The following is a 15,435-nucleotide window of genomic DNA, read 5'->3' as shown; positions in this document are numbered from 1 at the left end:
CCCACTGCACATGCGCCCTCTTCCACCTCCCGCTGCCCTGGCCCTTTCTGCTCAGCAAGCACGGCTGCTCCCCACCGGGCAGCTCGCCCCCCATGCCCCTGGCAGCTGGGCTCCTTGGCACCACCGCCCAAGCTCCCGCTGATTGGGCACGTTTGGCTGCGGTCCCACCTCCTGCACACACACAGCATGGTGCCAAGCCAGCCTGTGGGGCTCCGGGCGGCCAAGAGGGAGGGAAGCAGAGACGCTTCTCTGGGGCCTCCTAGCTCCTCCAGCCATGTCTGTCCTCCTCATCCTCCCAATGCTGGGTCCCTGGGTTGGCCTTTGAGAAGAAACAGCAGACCTCCAAGGATGTCTGGGGACACCTTCTGAAACATGAGGCAGGGTGGCTTGGCCCTGAGAGCCCGCAGGGCATCAGGTGGAGGTGGTGCAGCCAGGACCCCAGAGGGAGGGGCCCGAGCGCCAGAGCCGCTGGTGTGCGGGGACCCGGGGCTGTCCCCTCAAACCCTCACGCTGCACAGCCCGGCCGGCCCGGCCTTAGTCCTCTGTGCGGGGAGAGATCCCCTGCCACCCAGACGACTCCCCGCCACCGCACTGAACCAACAGGCCCCCGGGGGGGCGGACTGTCTCCTGCACCCGGGACAGTGCTCGGGGAAGCGGGGTTGATGGGGTCCCCTACGCTGGCCCGGACTCAGGAGGGCCCAGACCCCCACGGGGCGCAGCCGTTGCTGCCAGCCGCCGCGCCGCGCAACCTGCACCCAGGCCGAGAGCCGGCCCCGTGCCCGGCGAGCCGCACGTGCCTGTTACCTGTGCCGCTGTCCGCGTCCGCCTGCGCCCAGCCGAGTCCTCCACCACTCCTTTGCCAAGCGGCTGTCGCCTTCCCGGGATGGGCTGCCAGCGATTGGCGGTGGGTTTTGTTTGCGAGTCTGGCCCTGCGCGCTCACTGGCACCCGGGAGGCGCCCAGCCCTGCCGCTTGCCGTGGCAAGCGTCCATCTCCCCCTCCGCAGCCGGCCCCGCACCTCGCCCTCTTCCCGGCCCCCGTGGTGCCGGCGCGGAGGGAACTGGCACGGACAGAGCCCGGCCAGCCTCCCGCAGCTGAGCGTAGCCATGCCGCCGCTGCTGCTTTTTTTGTATTTGAAACACACACGCACTCTCTCGCACCACGCACACACGCCGAGCCCCCCGCCCCGACAACACGCATCCCTTCTGTCAGGAGCAGCCCCAGCCAAGAAAGCCCGGGAGCGGGCGGGCAGCAGCGAGCTGGGCTGCGCCAGCGTGGAAGCCCAGCCTGGCGCGTGCCTTCCTCTGCCCGCCGCCTCCCTCCCACGCAGCCACCGGGAAGGGAGAAAGGAACTCCAATCCATGTCGCACTGGGGAGCCTCCTGATTGGGTGCCCCTTGTCCCCCGTTGGCTGCTGCGGTGGCCACACCTGGCACTGGCCCTTCCCGAAGGGGCACTTCTGGCAGAGCGTCCACTGCCAACTAGGGGCCCGGGGCCTGGCCTCCTGCAGCTGGTGTGGTGGGCTGCGGGGCCACGCAGGGCCACTGGGGAAGGCGCCTGGTGGGCATGACTGGCTGTGGCAGACCTCCAGCAGAGAGGGGGCAGTGGACGTCGCCGGCTGGCCACTCAGGGGCCACCCCCATCCTCTCCTTAGGCTCACGGGCCACCGGGGTTAGCGGCCAGCATGGGGCCCACCGGAGCCCCGCAGGGAGGGAGAGCCCCCGCCTGGCTCTGTTTGGCGCCCAGGTTGCTCTGGGTCAAAGTCAATGACCTCACCTGAGGCCCCACCCCCACACCCAGAGCTGACGGCCGCCTGTCCTGTGGGGAGGCCTCTTGGTAGCCTTGTGTGTCCTCGGGCATGGCTTTGCTTCTCTGTGTGTCTTTTCTTATTGATTACTGAAGGACTTGACAACCTTAATTCGCTTCACACTCCAAATGGACAAGAAGGAGGGGCCGCCGCAGCATGCCCATGCTCCCGCCAGGCCTAGGCCCAGCCACTGCTGGAGAGCTCTGAACCGAGGAGACGCCAGAGTCCAAGCCCACCCAGGCTCCGCTGCCCAGAAGCCTTCTCTCCCAAGGGGAAGGCTCTCTCCTTCCGGAACCTCCCTGCCTGGGCTCTGAAGCTTTAGGCACGGAGGGACATGGCACCTGCCTGCGATTTCTGCTCTGGTGGCTGTCACCAGCCCTCTCCTCATAAACCCATCAAGCCCCATTGTGATGAGATCGCCTCACTCAGGTCGTCACCTCTCTCAGGTCATCACTCCCCTGGGTCATCACCCCCCTCAGATGTCACCTCCCTCAGCTGTCACTCTCTCAGGTAATCATCCCCCTTGGGTCATCACCCTGCTCAGATGTCACCCTCCTCGGACATCACTCTCCTGGGTCATCACCCCTCTTGGGTCATCACCCCCTCGGCTGTCACCCCCTTCAGATGTCACTCCTCTTAGGTCATCACCCCCTTAGCTGTCACTTCTTTCAGATGTCACCTCTCTCAGACCATCACTTTCTCTGCTCAACCTGGGCAGTGTCCCTCTGTACCATCCAGGTTGCTCCTGGTGACAGTTGGCATTTAGGCTCTGACACACGTGGTCTCCACGGGCAACCTCTGATCTCTAGGCACTGGCCCTTCCTCTCCATAGGGTGTGCCTAGGCCCCTGGACTGGAAGAGGTTCTGGAAGGAATGGCCCTGAAGCCCTGCCTTCCTGCGGCCTTCTGTGCTCACTCAGCTCTCCTCCACAAGCCTCCTGGCTGCTTCCAGACTATTCCAGCAGCTTCTGCTGACGTAGCAGCTATTCCTGCTCCTTTCTCGCCCCGTGCTCCTCCTTCACAGGGCTCAGTGCCCCCTTCTCACATGCCTCCTCCTTAGGGGGTCTTCTCTGACCACTCCTTTTTAAAAATTGTAAGATACGCATAACATGAAAGTCACCATGAAACGATATGAAAGTGCAGTTCAGGGGCATCTGGCACATTTACAGTGTTGCAGGCCACCACCTCTACCTGTTCCAGACATTTCTAGCCCCAGCCCGCGGACCCACTTTCTGTCTGGATTTGCCGGCTCCAGATGGTTCACATCGCAGAATCTTCGATTCGCGCTTCTCTCTGGCATGGCCTTTTCAAGGCTCGTCCACGCTGTGCCTGCGTCAGAGCTTCCTTCCGTTTTTTGGCCCCTGTGTGGCTCCTTTTTAAATGGCCTTACCGTTTTCCCTCCTTGCGGGCATGTCAGCCTCCTTCCACGTGGGAGCAGAGGCTGACCCATTGCTCCATCCGTGCTAACCACGCCGGGCATGGCGGGCACCCTGCTCCAGTCCCACACCCCATGGGCGAGTGTACGCTCCACCCCACGCCGGGCCCTGCTACCTGCCACATTTCCCCTCTGGCATGTGATGTGACGCGCAGGGCTGGGTGCGCCCCTGAGGCCATGGGGCCCGAGGTCTGTGGCCACTGTAGCAGCTGCCACGCTCTCTGGGTGTGCTCATGGGAGCCAAGACTGTGAGAGTCCGCTAACGTCTCTGTGGCCTTCCCTGTTCTCAGTCCAGGCAGAAGTGAAGAGCAGAAGGCTCCGCAACATCCTCTTGAAATGGGCGTGCTGACCCCTGCGCTACAGGGAGCAGATGAGAACATACGAGGGTGAACAGCCAGGCGTCCGGTATGGGGTTGGGACAGGCCCTGCTCAGTGCAAGGCCAGGGAGTGCAGGCTGTCGGGGAAGGCAGGCCCGCAGCAGCAGGCAGAGACGCACAAGCACAGAGTGATCCCAAGCCCCGTCCTCAGGGCGCCTCTGTGTGCAGCTGCCAGAGGCTCAGCCTCCCCCCACATCTGCCCGCCCCCAAGCTCTCCTGGGGCTCCACCTGTCACCCTGATGGATGGGCTGGGTCAGGAGACCCCCCAGCTGGGTCAGTGCCTTATCCACCACTGGGGGCTCCTGGCAGGGCTGGCCATAGCTGCTGCCTGAGTGGCCTGGTACATGCCGTCAGAGGCCACCGAGAGGACACCAGGTGCCTGTCACCCTAGCCTCTCTCAACCAGAGCAGGGGGGTGTGGCCAGGTCACACCTGCCTCCCTTGGCCCCCGGAACCCTGGCCAGGCACCACCTGGTTCTGCCTGCCTTGGCAGAGGGGCTTCTTATGGTGGTTCAGCTGCACGGGGGGGGGGGCGGGCATTCCCCGGGGCCCCCCAGCTTGCCCACAGCTCTGCAGGCCACCCTGGTGCTGGGGCTATGCGGTGACCACATGTGTAGGGACACGGGCTGCACCCAGCTTCCCTGTGGTGCAGCCTGTCCCCTTCAGTGACCTCATGTACCTCCCGTTTCCCCGGTGGATAACGACAGCACTCACAGGCTGGGTGAGCAGGTGCTAGTTTGGGTGAAAAACATTGTTTTTACCCTTGAGTGTAGGGTGGGCTTGCAGACACATGCACACGTGAGCACATGGGCTCTGAGTGTGTGTGGACCCACGAATGGGCACACCAGAGGCGTGGTGTGTGCCTCTGCAGGTAAGGGAGTGGGTGGGAGGGGGGCCCTGTGTGAGCAGCGACGTGCTGGGTGAGGTGCTGCTTCCCCAGAGCCTGGCGTGTCCCCGTCTCTCCCACCTGGGCAGGACAGGAGAGCTTGTGTCCCTTTCTGTCCCTATTTGCCCTGAGAGACCTGAGGAAATGTCAAGTACAGTAAGTGGTGGAAACTAATAGCAGGCATGTCATCTCCTTTCCTGCCTTCCTGGAATACAAGCTGTCAGCTGCTGCCCCGGGGCCTTTGCACATGCGGTCCCATCAGCCTGGAGGACTCTTCCTCCAGAAATCCTCATGGCTCGCCCCCTCACTTCTTCCAGGTCTCTGCTACAGTGTCAGCTTTGCAGTGACCTTCATGCACGGCCAGTCCCACGCCTCCAGCCCGGCTTCATTTTTACTTACACGGTCTGTTTCCTGACCCGTCGTCTTTGGTGACCGTCCCAACTAAAATGGCAGCTGTGTGGGGGCAGGGCCTTTGTCGTGCCCGTTTGGAGGCTGGGGTTTCAGGGGCTGCTTGAATAAGTCAGCAGAGAATGTGTTCCCAGGCAGGGTGGCTGGTCCCCACATGCAGGGAGTCCCTTTCCCCTCACTGACCCCTGTCATTGGCTCCTGTTGGGGGTGGGCCACAGCTGCCATCTGCCAGTGGAGGTGCCTCTGCCGTCTGGGAAGGCCCCCACATGGCCGCCCTGGAGCTGGCCCAGTTACTCCGCGGGACCAGTGCCGAGGCCTGCTTGGCGGCACCAGCTCCAGAAACAAGGACAGGTCCATCTGTTGGCCATGCCGCCACCAGGTGGGCTTCACCTGTGGCCAGTTCTCCCAGCATCCCTGTGAGGCTGCACTGCCGCCTCCTCCATCCGCCCGCGGGAATCACAGTGTGATCCCGACACAGCCCTGGGGGTGTGCGCACACTGTGGCAGCATGCTGGCAAGCGCGCCCTCCAAAAAGCACACCAAAGTGCTTCTTGGCAGCATGTGCTGGTTTCTGTGGCCTTGAGTCCTCCCCAGGGGGCAGATGTCAGGCCACCGACGTAAGGTCCCCAAGTGCAGAGCAGGGAAGAGGTGAGCACCACCAGCCACACTGCTGTGCGTACCTGCCTGCAGGCGCTTGTGCCCCGGCGTGTGCGCTGGCCACTGTGCGCGTGGGGGTGGGGCCACCACTTCCAGAGCTTGGGGGCGAGTCTCTGAGCCTCGTTTTGCGCCCATCAGGAAAGTTTTGTGGCTTACCGTGTACAGGTCCACATCCCAGCTCTGCTGTTGCGTTTCCTTAAGAGAGGGAGTATTTATGCGTAAAGAGGTGTCACATCTGCAACTTATACCCAGTGCTCAGAAAAACAGTATGTTCACGTAGACAGAGATTGAGGAAGAAACAGAGGAGGGGCGCCCGGGTGGCTCAGTCATTAAGCGTCTGCCTTCGGCTCAGGTCGTGATCCCGGGGTCCTGGGATCGAGCCCCGCATCGGGCTCCCTGCTCCACGGGGAGCCTGCTTCTCCCTCTCCCTCTCCCCCTGCTTGTGTTCCCTCTCTCGCTGGGTCTCTCTCTGTCAAATAAATAAATAAAATCTTAAAAGAAACAGAGGAAAATATTAATAATTAGGGAAACCAGGTGAAAGGCAAATGCACATTCTCTATGCTATTCCTCCACATTTTCTGTAAGTTTGAAATTTCCAAACAAAAAGTTGCAAAATAATGAACACTCGCCCCCCCCCCCGAAAGAAATTGCGGACGACGATATCCTCCCATGGAGCTTTCTCCTCTGATGTGTAACTACTCGTAACACAAATAGATTTTGTGACGCTGAGCGGCCCTTGGATTTCCAAGCAGTACTGGCCATGGGCACTGCGCACAGCCCACTCGGGTTCTGGTGTTTGCTGCCAGCTGTCACCATCACCATCACCATCACAGCCACCCAGGAGCAGTCCGGCTTCCTGTCTTTTTGGGTTCTCTTTGTTTGGTTTTGATATCAGGGTTAAGGGATTATCGTAAAATAAATTAGGAACCTATTTTCCTTGTCTGCATACAAGAGCCTTCGGAGCCTAGTGCCCTCCTGGGAGTAACTCCTGAGTTCTGTTTTCAGTTTCTTCTTTGGGTGTGATTATTGGTTTGTCTGGATTTTCTGCCTTTTTAGGTCTGTTTAGATAACAAATGTATTTCTAGAGAGTATGTCAATACAGGACTGTGCATGCTGTCTTAGCAGCTCATAAACTCCTATAACGGGTGGTTATACATCTCGTCTTCACTCTGATCTGGACGCCCTTGACCCTGTGGTTACTAATGGCCGTGAGTGTGTCAACACCTAGAAACTTCATTATATTATTTTTTTGATGTTTTGTAATGATAATTTTGCTTTCCTCTAGTCAATTAGGTTATGTTTTAAATTCCAGCTGGGAATTGTAACAAGCCTTCAACTGTTAATTATTAATTTTGACATAGTGCAGCCTGAGTCCTGCCTGGGTGACGTCTGAGGTGTCCAGCCATCCTGGGTAGTAGGACTCGGGGGCTGCCCAGGACATGCGTGGTGCCAGGCCGGCCAGGGCGAGCTGGCCACCCCGGCCACCGAGGCTTTCTATGTCCCATAAAGTGTGACTTGTCTTAGTACTTGCCTACAGGGGAACTCGGCAAGAACGTGCTTCCTGAGTGTAGGTCACAGAGTTTAAATTTAGATCTACTTAATAAATTTAATTAATAATATTTCTCAGTTCCTCTATATCTATTTTTTTTTTGCTAATTTGATTAGTCAAACACTGAGGGAAGTGTGTTAAAGTGTGGCCACTGCTACTGTGCCTGTCAATTTTTCCATAGTCTTTCAAGCCAGTCTCCTTTACACACTTGAGCAGTGTTTTTTTCATGTGAAAGTTCATTACTGTGGCATTGATAAGCCTTTAGCAAGAATGACCAAACTAGAATGAAAGAAGATTCAAATACCGACACCAGGATGAGTCAGGGGCCATGGCAGGCCCTGCAGCCACTCAAAAGCTTATCAAGTAATCAGGGTGCCTGGGGGGCTCAGTTGGTTGGACATCTGACTCTTGACTTCAACTCAGGTCATGATCTCAGGGTAGTGGGATCGAGCCCTGCCTCTAGCTCCCTGCTGGGTGTGGAGCCTACTTGGGATTCTCTCTCCTTCCCCGCAACAGCACACTCACACTCTCTCTCTCAAAAAAAAAAAAGCTTATCAAGGAATATTTTGAAAAACTTTTCACTCATACTTTGACACCTTGGAGGAAATGGACCCGTTCCTTGAAAAGCACACACCATCAAAACTCAACCCACAGGATAAAAACCATCTGAAGAGCCCTATAACCATTCAAGCAATCAAATTCATAACCAAAAAATAAATTTCCAAGTCTCCATGCTTTCACTGGAGAATTCTATCAAGAATTAACACTAATTTTTCTCAAATTCTTCTGGAAAACAAGAAGAAACATTCTCCCAACAGATTTTTGAGGCCACAATTACCTGGTTATGAAAACCAAAGACAGAACAAAACAAGGAAACCACAGACCAATATCTCTCATGAATTTAGATGCAAAAATTCTCAACAAAATATTAGCAAATCACATCCAGCAATGTATAAAAATAAGCCCCAGGTAGGATTTCTTCCACCTACACAAGGCTGGTTCAACATTAGAAAGCTGATCCACAGGCCAAAGAAAAAAATTGTCTGATTATGTCAGCAGAGGCAGAAAAAGCATTTGACAACATCCAACACCCATTATGATTTAAAAAAAACACTCTCAGAAACTTAGGAATAAAGGGGGAAATGCCTCAATGTCATAACATCTACTAAAAATTTACAGCTAACAGCACAAACTGATAATGAAAGACTGAATCTTTCCCTCTAAGGCCAAGGACAAGGCAAGCGGTGTGTCCACTCTCCCTACTCTTACGCAGCATAGTACTAAGAGTCATAAGGCAAGAAAAAGAAAGGGCATACAAATTAGGAAGAATTAAAACTGCCCTTACTTGGGGGCGCCTGGGTGGCTCAGGCAGTTAAGTGTCTGCCTTCGGCTCAGGTCATGACCCCAGGGTCCTGGGATCGAGCCCCGAGTCGGGCTCCTTGTTCAGTGGGGAGCCTCCTTCTCCCTCTGCTCCTCCCCACCCCCACTCATACTCTCTCTCCCTCTCTCTCAAATAAAATCTTAAAAATAAAAACTGCCTTTACTTACATGATTATATAAAAAAATCTGAAGAATTCTACAAAATACAATGAGAACTAACAAGTGAGTTCAGCAAGATTTTAAGATGCAAGATCACACAAAATCATTCACACTTACATATATGTGTACATATGTTTACAGACGTATACACACATGTTACATATATATTTATAATACATATTGTAAATATTATATACATTATAAGCAAGTATGTGGAAATCGAAAATTTAAATCCCATAGTACTGGGGCGCCTGGGTAACTCAGTTGATTAAGTGTCCGACTCTTGATTTCAGCTAAGGTCATGATCTCAGGGTCATGAGATTGAACCCTGCATCCGGCTCCACACTTGAGATGGAGTCTGCTTGAGATTCTCTCTCCCTCTGCCTCTACCCCTGCTCTCTCTCTCTCTCTCAAAAAAATTAAAGATAAAATCCCATAGTATCTATAATCACTCCAAAATATGAAATGATAAGATATAAGTTTAAAAAATATGTACAAGGGGCGCCTGGGGGGCTCAGTCGTTAAGCGTCTGCCTTCAGCTCAGGTCATGATCCCAGGGTCCTGGGATGGAGCCCTGCATCGGGCTCCCTGCTTGGCGGGAAGCCTGCTTCTCCCTCTCCCACTCCCCCTGCTTCCGTTCCCTCTCTCGCTGTGTCTCTCTCTGTCAAATAAATAAATAAAATCTTTAAAAAAAATATGTACAAGATCTGTATGCTACATCTTCCAAAATGCTGCTGAAAGAAATCAAAGACCTGGGATGCCTGGGTGGCTCAGTCGGTTAAGTGTCTGCCTTCGGCTCAGGTCATGATCCCGGGGTTCTGGGATCGAGTCCCACATCGGGCTTCCTGCTCAGTGGGGAGTTTGCTTCTCCCTCTACCCCTCCCCCCTGCTTGTGCTCTCTCTCTCTCTCTCTCTCTCTCTCTCAAATAAATAAATAAAATCTTTAATAAAAAAAAAGAAATCAAAGACCTGAGTAAATGGAGAGACATATCATGCTCATAGATTAGAAGATCCAACAAGTAAGGATACCAGTCCCTTCCCACATTGAGCTATAGATTTAGCACAATTCTATTAAAACTCCAGCAAGGTGTTTTGTAGATATAGACAAGATTATTCTAAAACTTACATAGAAAGGCAGAGGACCTAGAGAGCTAGAAACAGTCCTGAAAAAAAGAAGAAAGTATATCTAAAACCTTTACGTACGGCTAGAGTCAAGACCGCATGACGTTGGTGTAGGGGTAGATCATACGTGGATAGAACAGAAATGGACCCACACAGACACACCCAAATGGTTTCTGACAAAGGAATGAAAGCCATTCAGTGGAGGAAGCAGCCTTTTCAACAAAGTGGACATCCACAGACAAAAATATGAACCTTGACCTAAGCCTCACACACTCTACAAAAATTAACCCAAAATAGAGCTAGAATAGGCACATCCACAGAGATAGAAATGGGATGTGTGGCTGCCAGGGGCTGGTGGCGGCCGACGGGCACTGGGGGTTCATCTGGGGTGAGAAGAAAGTACTGGAACTGGATGGTGGTGATGGATGCACAACATAGTGAATGTACGTAGCGCCTCTGAATTGCACACTTTAAAATGGTAAAGTTTATGTTATGTGCATTTTACCAGAATAAAAAAAATGAACTCAAAACGGATCAGTCTTAAATCCAAAACGTGAAACTGTAACACTGGTGGGAGAAAGCACAGGAGAAGATTTCTTAGGGATACATGAAAGTTTTTGTTCTCAGAATCAACAGCAAAGCACGATTCATAAATGGGGAAAACTGATCCATAAATGGGGAAAACTCATCAAAATTAAAAGCCTTTTCCACGTGAATTATCTTGTTGAGAGGATGGTGAGACCAGCGGCACGCTGGGAGGGGTATCTGCAACACACGCGCACGTGGCGGAGGCTGGTGCGTTGGGCGTCCAGAGAGCCCTCCAGCCCCGCGCTCAGAAGGCGGGCCGGTGAGAAAGCGGGGAGGAGGGGCCAGAAACCTCCCAGAAGAGGCCGTGGCAGATGAGCCCACAATAGGACATCCAAGGTCGTTAGCCTCAGGGAAATGAAAGTACGGCGGTGGTCACATGTCCCTGTTCACATAACAGAGCGGAGAGAGCGGAGAATGGCTGACCCCCCCCCCCGGGCTCGGCAACGTGGCCACTGGGCACCCAGACCCACAGCCTTCAGGGCAGGTGGGTGGCGACTTCTGGGTGACCCGGCACCTGCCCTCTGGGGCATGTGTCCCAGAGGGATGGACACTTATGTTCACACTGAAACCTGTGCCCTGATATCCCTAGCAGCTTTGTTAGAGCCAGAAACCGGGGATAGCCTAGGTGCCCTCCAGCGGGTGATGGTCAGACCGGCGGAGCTCCGTCCACACCAGGGGTCACTCCTCACCAATCAGAGGAGCAGCTGTTCATGTGCGAAGCAACCCAGATGGCCTGCCGGTTGTGCTGAACTAGAAGGAGCCCGTCCCCAAGGTCACCCACGTCGTGAGTCCCTCCAGGTGTCGCTCTTGAAGGGACAGAACCAGAGAAATGGAGTTGGGCCAGGGGTGGCCGGGGCCGTGGCGAAGTGGGAGCAGGAGGGAGGCCACGAGGGCAGCACGAGGGGGCACGGCGTGCCGCGGCTTGCGAGGTGGCCCCCTGGGGGAATCCGGATACAGGCCAGGAGGGGTCTCGGTGTGATTCCTCACGGACGCGTGCGAATCCACGCTGACCTCAAGCTTGGGGGCTAGAAAGCCTCTGACGGCCCGGGGGCTCCGTCTTCAGGATGCACGTGCTCCCCACGGCTGGCGTGTGCCGTGGTTCATGAGCACCCGCTGGAGTTCCGTGTCCTGACCACTCTGCGGCACTTCCTTCCCTTTCCCAGCAGGAACTGGTCTCTTTCATCTCACCTTACGCCTTCTGTGTGGAATTCCACTTCTAACCCTGAAACTCTTATTTCCTTTGGTTGCTGTTTCCTGGCCTGCCTTATCTAACTTGAATTTTCACCTTTCTGATTGGCTTTCTTGTACACCATTTCTTACAGATTTGAGTTCGATTTTTATTTTTTACCCAGTCTGAGAGGCTTTGTCTTTTGAAACGGAGTCAGATGTGTTTACAGTTACTGGCACACCAGCCGGTGGCGCGCGCGTCGGCCCCTCCGTCGTCGTGGGTGCTTGCCCCTCTGGTTTTGTTTCACTCTGTGCACGTTTGCTGCTTCGGCGCTGGTTGCTCGGGAGATGCTCTTTCTGTGTTTCATCTCCTTGTCGTCACCGTATTTCGGAAGACGTGTCTGCCCTCCTGTAGCTCTAATTAGCTGCATCAGTGACGGGTTCCTTCCCAGCCACGGCAGGAAGGTGCCGCCCCCGTGCACCCACCCCTCCCACGGCCACCCTGCTGGATTTTGGGGGGGACCTTAGGAGAAGGAAGATTCACTCGGTCGATGTTGTTTTAGCATATTAAACTCTCTTTTAAAATCGTCCATGGTCGGGGTGCCGGGGTGGCTCAGCCGTTAGGCGTCTGCCTTCGGCTCAGGTCACGGTCCCGGGGTCCTGGGATCGAGCCCCGCGTCGGGCTCCCTGCTCCGCGGGGAGCCTGCTTCTCCCTCTCCCGCTCCCCCTGCTTGTGTTCCTGCTCTCGCTGTCTTTCTCTGTCAAATAAATAAATAAAATCTTTACAAAAAATAAAAAATAAAATAAAATCGTCCACGGCAGTGGGGGGCGCCTGGCTGGCTCAGTCAGTAGAATGTGTGACTCTTGATCTCGGGGTTGTGAGTTCAAGCCCCACACTGGGTGCAGAGATGACTTAAAATCTTTTAAGAAATTGTTTATGGCCACGGTATCCTGTTTTTTAATCACATCATAGTGATTATTTGGATTTGCTTCTGTGTTTAAATTTTTGCTCTCAGATAGTTCTCAGTAGCACCACTTCCGTATTCTGGCAGGATTTTCCCCCAATTCATCTCTTGTCAGGTTGCAGCTCACCTGTGGCATAATTTCCGAGTTTCACATTTGTATATAAAATCTTGGATCAGAATCATTTTCTCTCTAAACTGAATACTTCTCTATTGTTTTCAGAACTTATTATTTTAAGGATGTGACAAATTTAATGTAATATTTAAAATTTTTCTCTGCCTAGGGGCGCCTGGGTGGCTCAGTCGTTAAGCGTCTGCCTTCGGCTCAGGTCATGATCCCAGGGTCCTGGGATCGAGCCCCGCGTCGGGCTCCCTGCTCCGCGGGAAGCCTGCTTCTCCCTCTGCCACTCTCCCTGCTTGTGTTCCCTCTCCTGCTGTGTCTCTCTGTCAAAAAATAAATAAAAAATCTTTTAAAAATAAAAAAATAAAATTTTTCTCTGCCTAGAGATTTAATAGAATTATTTCTTTAGCCTCAACACCTAGGATAGTTTTTCCTCTGAGAATCATCTGAGGGTTTTTTTTTCTTTCGTTGAGCTGTTTCATCTTTAGATGAGAAGTGTTTCCTTCCTATCCTAGATGGCTGCCCTGTCCCACCCGTTCTCGGCTCTTTGGGGGTACATCCGCCACCCGGGCAGGACCTGCCCGCTGCCTGCACACACTCTGTCTTCCGTCTTGCAGTTCTCATGGTCTTCTGGCGTTGGTCCTGTAGGTTTGCTTCCCTAGGTGCTAACACCATTTTTTTAACAGCTTTATTGAGACATAATTGACATATGATAAAATACGTATATTTAAGACGTAGGGTTTAAGTTTCAACATATGCATTCAGAAATGGATCCATGACCACACCCAAGATACTGGACACATCCGCTCTTTGCAACCCCTCCCTCCCACCATCTGCTACCCAGGGCCGGCACAGAGCCAGGGAGACCCGTGACGCATGGGTGAGCAGGGAAGGGAAGGGCCCCAGGATAGCCCCGGAGGAGGGCGTGACAGGCAGTGCCACGGACACAGATGGGTAGGACCAGAAGGACGACAGTGCCCCGTATGTGTGGCTGGGACAGAGCAGTCCTGGGCACACACTGCTCCTGTGGCCGGAGCTGGTCTGCAGCTGGTCCAGGGAGGGTGAGCTCAGCACGAGTTAGAGAGAGGAGGGGTCTGGAGAGCATCCACATACCAGGGCCTGAGGATGTCTGTAGGGACTCCTGTGCCCTGGAGAGAAGCTGTCACAGGCTGGCCTGCAGGTGTCCCTTCAGAGGCCAGGCTCCAAGGAAGGAAGAGGCTGCTTTCTGCTCTGAGGGCATCTGAAGCCACGTGGAGGACTATGGTCTGTGCAGGGTGGAGATGAGTGTTCCTGGGGAGGGATGCAGCTGGGGGCCAGGTCTGGAGGACGTGGGGATCCTGAGCCTGGCGTCGTCCAATGAACAGTGTCCCTGGCAGCTCTGTGGTAACCCACGGTCAGAGCCAGGACCCTTGGCATAAAGGGTCAGCTCCTCACAATGATGGGTCCCCAAGGCCCAGCACTGTCTGAAGACGGGTCATTATGGGGCCACTCCCTGGCCATGTGGCTGGAGGCGGGTGTCGTCCATGCTCTGGGCCTCAGTCTCCCCTTCTGCGCCATGAGGAGTACAGGGTGTCTGAGGGATCCTCACCCAAGTCCCTCCTTGTGGGAGGAGACTTCTAGCTCTTGAGCCTTTGGGATGCTGGTGCATCCACAGAGCCCCCAGAGGGAAGACAGGGCAGGAAGAGGCTGAGAAAGGGGAGGTGTCGCACCATGGCCCCCAGGTGTGGTCCGGCCAGCCCAGGCCCAAGGCAGAGGAAAGAGGAAGGGAGACTGGGCATGGGGCGGGCTCGGCTCATGGGAGTTTCCCCCGTTAGACACCCAGTGGGGCCCCGGAAACGGAGGCTGACCTTCAGTCAGGCTGAGCTCGTGACTTAGCAGGGCCCACCTACCCTAGATCATGAGACCGCAGGACAGCTGTCCGCAGTCTGGGGTCACATGTCGCCCGGGGGCACCCATGGCCCCAGCTCTGACCCAGGGTGCCCCACCTGCTCAGCAAGGGCCCTGGAGCTGGGGGAGCGCTACGGGGGCTCCCTCAGGACTTGGGTCCTCCTGCCGCTGTGCCACAGGCTGCACGTTCCTGGACGCACCCGGACCCCGAGCTCTGCAAGTGACCACAGCTTGGCCCTGTCATGGGGGGTGTGTGGGGAACAGCCAGGGGCAGGAAGGGAGGGCCCCTTGGGCACAAAGGATCCTGACTGGACCCTCCAGGTCCCTGAGTGGGCGCTGGGTAGGGTGGGGCTCATCGGAGCCCATGACCTGCTGCCCACTGGCTGCATCTGTTTCTCTCCGGAGTGCTGGGACTGGAGGTCCCTAACATAGCTGGTGCGGCTGAACTGGAGCCCCTGTTAGCTCCCGTTCCTTACTGCCCTGCACAGTCAGGGTGGGAAGTTCTCCCTTCTCTCCCCCACAAGCAAACTCCCTTTGGGGAGGCCCTGCAGTGATCCAAGGAGGAAATGTTTATCCAGTGAGTGTTTTCTCTGTGCCTACGTGTGACCTTCAAAGCTTTACAAACCTCCTGGCATGAGCACCATGCTTCTAGCGTGGGCATCACCACTGTTAATCCTAAAACGGACGGCCATTCAGAGCCCATTCAGCTATACCCCTTTGCCTGTAGAGCAGATGCAAGATGCTGCCGGGGCCCAGGGCTCGGCCTACCGCTCAGCAGGGTTGGGGTACCAAGGCGTGGGCACATTGACCTCTGGGTGGATGCTCAGCTCTGGGAGTCCCTGAGCCTGTGGGAACGTCAGACAAAGCCTGGCCCCAGACGTCCCACCACTGCCCCTGGTGACTCCAGGACCAAGGCAGCCAGCCTGCAGGGAGCC

The sequence above is a fragment of the Zalophus californianus genome, chromosome 17 (assembly GCF_009762305.2).
Source record: "Zalophus californianus isolate mZalCal1 chromosome 17, mZalCal1.pri.v2, whole genome shotgun sequence".
Taxonomy (NCBI): domain Eukaryota; kingdom Metazoa; phylum Chordata; class Mammalia; order Carnivora; family Otariidae; genus Zalophus; species Zalophus californianus.
The sequence above is the reverse complement of the archived record's forward strand: the minus strand, read 5'-3'. Positions refer to the sequence as shown.